Raw genomic sequence first — 8,974 nt, forward strand, 5'->3', positions numbered from 1 at the left:
CCGCTGTAGCCTTAGTTTATTTACATTTCAGTTAGACAGTCGTTTAAGAATAATGTATTGCACTTTTAATTGGTTTCATGGATTGTAACTATTCGTTAAACTATTTATAATAAATGTTGTTTCGTTATTGTTGTTTGATTATCATTGCCTCGGGTAACCGAGATGGTAATGTCTTCATACCTGAGTGGTCCTGGTAAGGCACTTGGAGTATGGGGGTGTTACAAATGGTATCAGAGCGACGATCCTGAAACCTGTAACCAATGAACTTAATGAACATAGGGAGTCAATTAAAATGAACCCGGGGTAAAAGTTGTAGGAGCTAGTGCAAAGGCTTGGGAGACGTCCTAAAGTCGCAGGGGTCGCCCTACAACTTTGAACCGGTCACATGGGGGAAGTGTTTGTCGAGTTGTATGTGTGTTTGGTTAACTTGTTTACAAAATGTGATGGAATGTGTTGATTGTTGGATGTTCGAAGTTGGAAGTTGAGAAGGTGAAAGAAAAGTGATGATATATATAGAAACTGTTGATGAAATGATAACATGTTGAATGTTTTACAACGTGGCAATTAATAGTATGATGAAATGATCTCGTAGATATAGAAAAGATGTGTAGCATGATTGTTATGATATAATATGTGATTTATAAAGTTTAACATGTTAGCATATGACGTAACATGCGGGTAGCTTTTACGAATTAGTGTTACTCGATCGAGTGGGACTGACTCGATCGGGTGGGTTTTTGGCAATTTTGAGTCCAGAATCGAGTTTTGGGGCACTCGATCGAGTAACTAGGGGTACTCGATCGAGTAGGGGGTCACTCGATCGAGTAGCCTAGATACTCGATCGAGTAGGAAAGAGATCAGAAGGTCTGTTTGGGTCTGGAGTTTGGGTACTCGATCGAGTACGTGGGGCACTCGATCGAGTAGCCCGTTACTCGATCGAGTGTGTTTGGGAACTCGATCGAGTGGGTTCCAGGCAGCGTGTTTTCGTGTTTTGAGGTTTAGTACGTGTGTTTATGTTTACCCTTTCTTATATAGCTTCAAGATGCCGCCCAAGAGAACTGCTTTGTACGCGAGAGCTGAGCTTATGACTGTGGATGACATCGTTAAGATGTTAGAGCACCAGGATGCTCTTACTGAGACCCTGAAGAGAGTGAATGAGGACAAGGATAAGAGTAAGGAGAAGGAGGTTGATCATTCTAAAATCAGCCTCTACATTGCGAGGTTTAACCCGAAAGAATACAAGGGGGTTGGGGAGCCTAATCTGCTTGATAGTTGGCTGAGAGAGATGGAGAACATCTTAGACTTGGTTTACTGTCCTGATGAGATGAGAGTGGAACAGGCTGCGTTCTATCTGAGGGAGGCAGCAGGCAAGTGGTGGGATTCAGTGAAGGTGAGTGCTAAGGAGATATACACCAACCAAGGCTTACCTGCTATACCTTGGGAGGAGTTTCGTAGGGTGTGAAGAAGGAGTTCGACCGGAGCATGTGAGGAGTAAGTTGAGGGAAGAGTTTGATAAGTTTAAGATGATCACGAGATGTCGGTGAGCCGAGTACTACGACAATTCAATGAGAAGTCCAGGTGCCGAGGATATGGGTTTGAGCGAGGAGAACCCGGCATTAAGGTTTGAGAGAGGGTTGACTACCACGATTATGGATAAGTTACCCGTGGGAATCCTTACCGATGTTAAGGAAGCTTATGAGAGGGCTGGAAGAGCTGAGAGGTTGGTGGAGATGGCTCAGGAGAGGTCGGGTGGTGAGAAGAGGAAGTCCGAGAGCGAGGGTGGTGGCCAATCGAATCACAAGAAAGGCAACCACAATCGCCTAAAGGATTTTCTTCCGGGTCGGGTTGATCTTTGGGGCTTCCTTTGGGCGTGGCCGTGGGAGTGTGAGTAATAGCCGGGAGTGACCGCTTTGGTTGTGGTGGTGTAGGCCATAAGAGACATGAGTGCACGAGTGCACCGGGATCTTTCGAGACTCGCACAGAGCTTCGCGAGTAATGACCGGGCCTGGATCATGGCCAAACCGGGGAAGTCGAGTTACCAGAGTGGAGGCAACCGCAACGGCGGTAATTTTATCGAAGACACCGACGAACAACAACAACAATCAAGGGTCGGGTGCTAAGCCGACCGCATCGCCCAAGATCTTGTCCAGGGAGGTGGACAGAAGACCAGTGGCAAGTTGTTCATGATGGAGAAGAAGGCAGCTGAGGAAGATGCGCACGTTATCACCGGTACATTCCTTTTTGATCAGGTATGTATGGTTACGGGGACGTAACCTTGTTTCTTTTAGGGGGTAGGAGATGATCGCGAGCAGTTTTTAAGAGTTTTATAACCCTTTTATATGTTGTGTCGGTATGTTTGTCGGGATGAGTTGGGTTAGTATCATGTTTTACGTTGAATTTTGTTTTGGTTGCCGAGTCGGGAAGCTTATGGGAGTACCTTTGTTTAGTAGAGGTTTGAACTTCGGGGACGAAGTTCCTTTTAAGGAGGGAAGACTGTAATACTCCGTATTTATATGTCTTGGGGTACTCTATCGAGTAGCCCTTACTCTGTCGAGTAAGGGCAAGTTGCGAAATAAAATAGTTTCTGACCTGTTGGGTACTCGATCGAGTAGCTGGGGTACTCGATCGAGTAAGGGGGTACTCGATCGAGTACCTTGGGTACTCGATCGAGTGTCCGGTTTTACGGGGAGTTTTCTCGGGTTTTGTTAATTATGCGATTAAGGTATTTAAACATAATCGTCATTGTTTTAAATCACTTTTACAAAACCTAAAACCCGGTTTAAGAGAGAAAGCAACCAGTTCATCTTCCTAATCGCATTCTTAGCAATTCCGGAGTTCGACGGTCGAGTTCTTGTCGTTATTCGTATCGTTGAGTTCCTTGCGTCGAGGGTAAGCTTTTAATATAATTTTTATAGTGTTTTGTTAAGTTTGGTTAAACCCTAGTTTAGGGATTGGGGGTTTTGTGTGTAGTATGTGATGTGTAGTCTTTATGTGTTATATGATAGGAGGAGGGTTCGTAGAAGAGGCTTTTTGATACATCTTTGTAGATACCGTCGCTTGTTGTGCTTTCGGGTAGGATTTCTACTCGTATTAGTCCCATAATGGGATATTGGTGATGTCTTTGTATTTGGTTGTTTGATATAATGATTGTACTTTGTTTGTGGTTGTGATTTCGTTGATGGTTCTCGAGATGCGTTCTCTACCGAGTGGGGTCACTTGCGGGAGTGACTTCACGCCCTAGTTTTGCCCTTCGTGGAACCCGCCACGGAAGGGGATGTGCACATTAATGGGACAGGGTTATCGCTCGGTATGATGAGCGAGGCTTAGGTGGGAACGGCTGCGGTCCCCCACTGGTGGGTGGTCCAAAGTGGACGTCAAGATTGAGATGATGGGAGTTGGTTGGTGGTGTGTGTGTGTGTGTGTGATTCAGTTCAAATTGTCTGTTTGCCTTATTATTGCTATCTATATTGATTGTGTGATTAGTATCGACCCGGTGTTGTTTTGTAAACTGCGGTGATCCATTCGGGATGGTGAGCAGATATTGAGCAGGTATTGAGATGAGTACTGGGATAGCTGGGATGCCACGACATGATGATAGGAGTCTTCCATTTGTAGCCTTAGTTTATTTACATTTCAGTTAGACAGTCGTTTGAGAATAATGTATTGCACTTTTAATTGGTTTCATGGATTGTAACTATTCGTTAAACTATTTATAATAAATGTTGTTTCGTTATTGTTGTTTGATTATCATTGCCTCGGGTAACCGAGATGGTAATGTCTTCATACCTGAGTGGTCCTGGTAAGGCACTTGGAGTATGGGGGTGTTACAACAGTGATCCATTTGATATTGCTGGTAAATGGTGAGTAGTGGGACTTTTCAGGTTGTCTATGGTTGCTAGATTAAGCTGTTGGGTGGTTGATGTGGACGCAAAAACATTTAATTTAAAAGACGTTATGACAATAGCCATTCATTTGTTGTAATTCAGTTATTAGTTATCAGAGTTTGTTGGGTATCACACTGTAATCCTTGTATTAAAATGTAGTTATTATAAGTGTTCTGCTATTGTCTAATGATATGTACTACCTCGGGCAACCGGGATGATAACGCCCTTATTTACTAAAGAATGTTTGGTTAAAGGCTCTTTGATAAATGGGGATGTTACATAATCAACTCATGGAGATTGTGGTCGGCGATATTTTTAGTTTCCCATTGTTTATTTCAGTATATTTAGTTTTTATTTTATACCTAAACTCAAAACTATGTTGCACACAAATTGGTTACATAGGCTAAGAGTGAACATGTGATAGTCAGCACACTTCGACCCGTAGATTTTATATTTTTGTGCTTTTTTTTTTTTATTTTTAAGAATTGTAAAGGTCAATATTCCAAGATTAGCGTCATATTTTAGATCTTGGGTTATAATTCTGAATCCTGCTTAGTGTTTTACATGTAGAAAGCGTATCATTATTGTGCACATTATATCTTTCTTGCTACAAGAGTTGTATTATCAAATAAGTCTCCATTTATGGAGTGTTAGCCAATGAAATTGGTTTCTACCTTTAACCTTGTTAATGCTTGCCTCTTACTTTCAACAATTGCACTGCTTATTTTTATCGCATTCGCGTGTCGGCTGTTGACTATCGCGATTAAGATGACCGACATAAACTTCAACTGGTAGAGGTGCTAACGAGCCGAGCATAGCTCAAACTCGGCTTGTGCTTATAAAGCAAAACTCGAGCTCGAGCTGATCTCGAACTTACCCGAGTTTGGAAAAATTGTGCTCGTTAAAAAGCTTGCGAGCTTTAACTCGAACTCGAGCCAATATCAAGCTCAACTCGAAGCTATATATAATTGTTGTTTTTTTCTTTTTTGTTGTTCGATATTTTCAATAACGAGACTCGAAGATTATATATATATAAATATTTGGAAAATGAATGAGACATTTGATATGTGTGATACAAATATATTATCATGAACAAAATTTTTTTACAAAATATGAGCAATGTCTTATATAATCTTACAAATTCGAGTCACTCACGAGCTTTTCGAGCCGAGCCAACCTTTGCTCGGCTTGACTACTCGTTAAGTTCTCGAGCCGAGCTTTGACCGAGTCGAGCTCGAGTTTCTCACGAGCTGTCTCGTTTCATTATCACCCCTAACCTCGAGTTCCAAAAAGTGTGCTAGTGGGCGATCCCTCACTAACACGAGACCCGTGTTGCTTACATTTTTGCCTTAGAGTGGGCAATAGTGTGCACCACAATTCAATAAAGGTACCGTGACATTTGGTATTAAAGCCCAACCTTCATACGGGTCTATGGGTGGGGAACTTATTAGTTCACCGAGGATCGAGACAATGAGTAAACAAGTTTAAGAAGGGAGCACCAAGGATTGGGTGTAGACCTTGTAAACTCTAATGAACGAGAAAAGTCCACATCTCGAGGGCATTATAGTCCAATTTGAAAGGGCCTCAAGAGGCTCGACGAGACATTGGTAAGCCTCGTAACGACGATGGATGGGTTAGGCACCCAAGTCAAAGAAGTTGATGCAGCGATCCTCGATAGAAAGGAGGAACAAATCTCTTACCTCCATCAAAAGATCGAGGAGCTTGAAACACTTGCCTTACGCTCGTGAAAGCGGTGGTGTAAACCATAAAAAATTAAATACCTGCATAGTAAATAAAGAGGAACAAATAATATGGAAAACAATATTTTATTTTAATTTATCATCGAAAAATTGAAGGTTACAACTTTCCGAGATCTCTTGATTCCATTCTAAGGCTAGGGTTTGATAGTTTCTACGAGTCTTATCGACTTAATCTCGTAGGGAGATGATGGGGTCGTTTTGTGACGTATTCCATCCTACCTACAATTTGGTAGTAGGAAGACGGGGTCGTTTATTTGACTTAATACATCCTATCCTTCTAACCCTAGAGACGGAGTTGTATTAATAGTAGAGTACTTTAGAGGGCAAGATAGAAAGATTTCTAAAATATCTAAGATATTATCACAATGATTATTGATAATTATCTCTCAATATTCTAGATGCCATATAATAAATAAATACCAATATTTGTAAAATTTTGGTGTCTACAAATGCCCCCTCGAGACTTGATACACCACTTTTATATATACTTTTATAACTCCTTTCATACCATTTTATATACCGTTTTCGTGTCTTTATGTCTTTTAAATGCCCTTTTATAGTGAATTGTCGATACTGCCGCTATTTTATGTTTTAATGCAGAAATAACGCATTACGAGGATAATCGAGCTAAGATGAGTATATCGGATATGGCATAGTGGAATACACGGAGCATGGCACGAGGAACGAGGTAGCTTGAAGGCTAGAAGTGAAGGAAAGAAGAAACCAACATGTGAAGTTGGTTCCTCGATCGAGTCTCCTGAGGCTCGATCGAGTAATCGTCCTCGATCGAGTCCTGAGCGAGTCCTGCTAGGCTCGATTGAGGAACCTCTCTGGCAGATTTATTTCCGGATTTTCCTAAAACAGTTATTTTGTATTATAAATTCTGAACTCGTATGTTTTTATTAGGGTATGCTTTATTTTGCTTAGAACGGCTGAAAACTCTCTAGCTTAGAATTCCAGTTCTTAATCTTTCCTCAATAACTATTCATTCCAGTTTATGCTCTTAATTAATTGTTCTTATTTCATATTGTTAATTATGTCTTCAATTATCATGATTGCTATTGTTACATTAGTTATGAGTAGCTAAATTCCTCATCTAGGATGAAGGGGATCTAGGTAAATTATAAAGGGGATTATTAATTGATTGCTAGTAATATCGTAAAAGTTATCGTTTGATTATTGTTCTTCTTCTAGTTAATTAAATTAGGCCTGAGTTGTTAATTAGTGTAGCAAGTTAGTCCTTTCACCGACAGGGTTAGAATTAATATAGGCTGCGATAATCAAATAGATTGTATCGAATTATAGTGATTGCATGTTAGAATCGATCTAAAGGACATAAACAGAATTAATCAATCTTGTGACCTTAGATAACTTGATAGACCTAGCAATTGATTAAGAGACCCCATATAATTGACCTAGTGAACCGGAAATCCTAAACTCTTCATATTATTGTTATAAACCCCTTTATTTACTCGTTATTAGTTGATTAGATAACAAATAAACCAAAACCCCCAAGAAAACGGTTACCTTCGGACGATCTAAATATTAGCAAACTGATTATTACTGCCTCCCTGTGGATTCGATACCTGTCTTACCGCAAGCTATTTGTTAGTAACTGAGATAGATTTATTTTGATTAAGGTGATACGACTTTATCCTTATCAAATTTGGCGTCGTTGCCGGGGAGGCAACAATTGTTTAGTTTGTTTCTGTTTATTTTGTCTTTTTGTCTCAGGGAACCTAGTTCCTTGAGATCGTTCTCACACTTTCTCTTGTTAGTTCCGTGTATGCCCAGGTCGACTAGGTCCGAGATTATTCCTTTTGATCCTGAACTAGAGAAGACTTTTCACTACAGACAGAAATTTCAGCAAGAAGTGGGTCAAGTAGAAGACTTGAGTATACTTGACGTCGGGACGACGAGCTCAGAATTTTCGGCCGATCAGTCCTACGAAGAGGACAAAATTCCCGAACTTGAAATTCCTGTCGAAATTCCCACTCCTAAGATTACCATCATGCCTACTCTAGCCAGTCACTCCGAGCCTACCTTGGCTTCCATCCCACAAGGATTCAAGCTGCCCACTACTGCTAATGGAACTTTTTAAATCCGTCCATCTTACATCAATTTGGTGGAACGGAATTTATTTGGAGGGACATCTGCTGAGGATCCTGCGACACATATGGAGAAATTTGTCACTTATTGTTGTTCTATCCCTTTAACAGCTGAAGTGACACAAGATCAGATAAAGAAGGTGCTTTTTCCATTTTCTCTGAAAGATGGAGCTGCAGAATGGTTGAGAGATTTAGACATGGAGGGTGAAGGCATTACTGACTGGAATACTTTAGCTCTTGCTTTCTATAAGAGGTACTTCCCACCTCAGAAGACTAATGCGCTGAGAAGTCAAATTACTAGTTTCAAGCAAGGAGCTACTGAAGATTTGAATGAAGCTTGGATTCGCTTCAAACGTTTGGTCCGATCAGTTCCTCATCATAGTTTCCCAAAGTGGTTTCTTTGCAACCAGTTTTATAACGGGTTATATGACGATCATCGTGCCTTGTTGGATTCCTCAGCTAATGGGTGGTTTCAGGACAACACCAATGATGCTACCGTGTGGAAGTTAATTGATCAGATTGCCACCCATACTGCTAAGTATGAAAATCCTAGAGGAAGCACGCGAGGTACTGGTGGAGATAGTGCTCTTGCGGCACAATTAGAGGCTATTAATGCCCAACTTGCTCAGATAAAGACTACCCAATCATTGGTAATAGAGAGAGAGTTCATGCTATGAGTCAAAAATAAGAGGAGTCATGTGCTATATGTGGTTTAGACGGTCTCAATGCAGCTGAGTGTTTGAGTACATTGGAGCAGGTTAATGCTTTTCAGTCTTACAGACAAGGTACACAAGGTACACCCTTCTCCAACTTTTACAATGAAAGAACGAAGGAACATCCTTTCCTTCAATGGTCTAGTCATAATGTGCAAAACCCACAGCAGCAGCAACTGCAAAAGAACGAATATATCCCTCCCAACAACCGTGGTAATCAGCCATACGGAGGATATCAAAGGCAATTTCAAGGAGTTCAGCAGTTTAACAATCAATATCAACAACCTCCTCAACAAACTCCTCAACAAGCTCCAAATAGTGAGATGGCAGAGTTGCGCAATCTTTTGCAACAAACTTTGTCAATGCAGCAAAAGCAGACGACTCAAATTTCTGAGTTGATTGCCCATAATAAGATGCTAGATAATCAGGTAGCTTAGATGACACTTCAAAATCCGTCAAAACAGGACGGAGGTCTACCTCCTCAAGGTAAACAAGCCCACGAACAAGCT

At 41.0% G+C, this 8,974-nt stretch overlaps 1 non-coding gene across 1 annotated transcript; it reads right to left on the reverse strand.

The window, feature by feature from the left end:
• Positions 1-8,030: 8,030 nt before the first annotated feature.
• On the reverse strand, positions 8,031-8,137 carry LOC141650273 (small nucleolar RNA R71). The gene has a single exon (XR_012546315.1). It is a non-coding gene; the product is annotated as a small nucleolar RNA R71 (small nucleolar RNA).
• Positions 8,138-8,974: the final 837 nt, after the last annotated feature.

Source organism: Silene latifolia, chromosome 3, assembly GCF_048544455.1.
Source record: "Silene latifolia isolate original U9 population chromosome 3, ASM4854445v1, whole genome shotgun sequence".
Lineage (NCBI taxonomy): Eukaryota > Viridiplantae > Streptophyta > Magnoliopsida > Caryophyllales > Caryophyllaceae > Silene > Silene latifolia.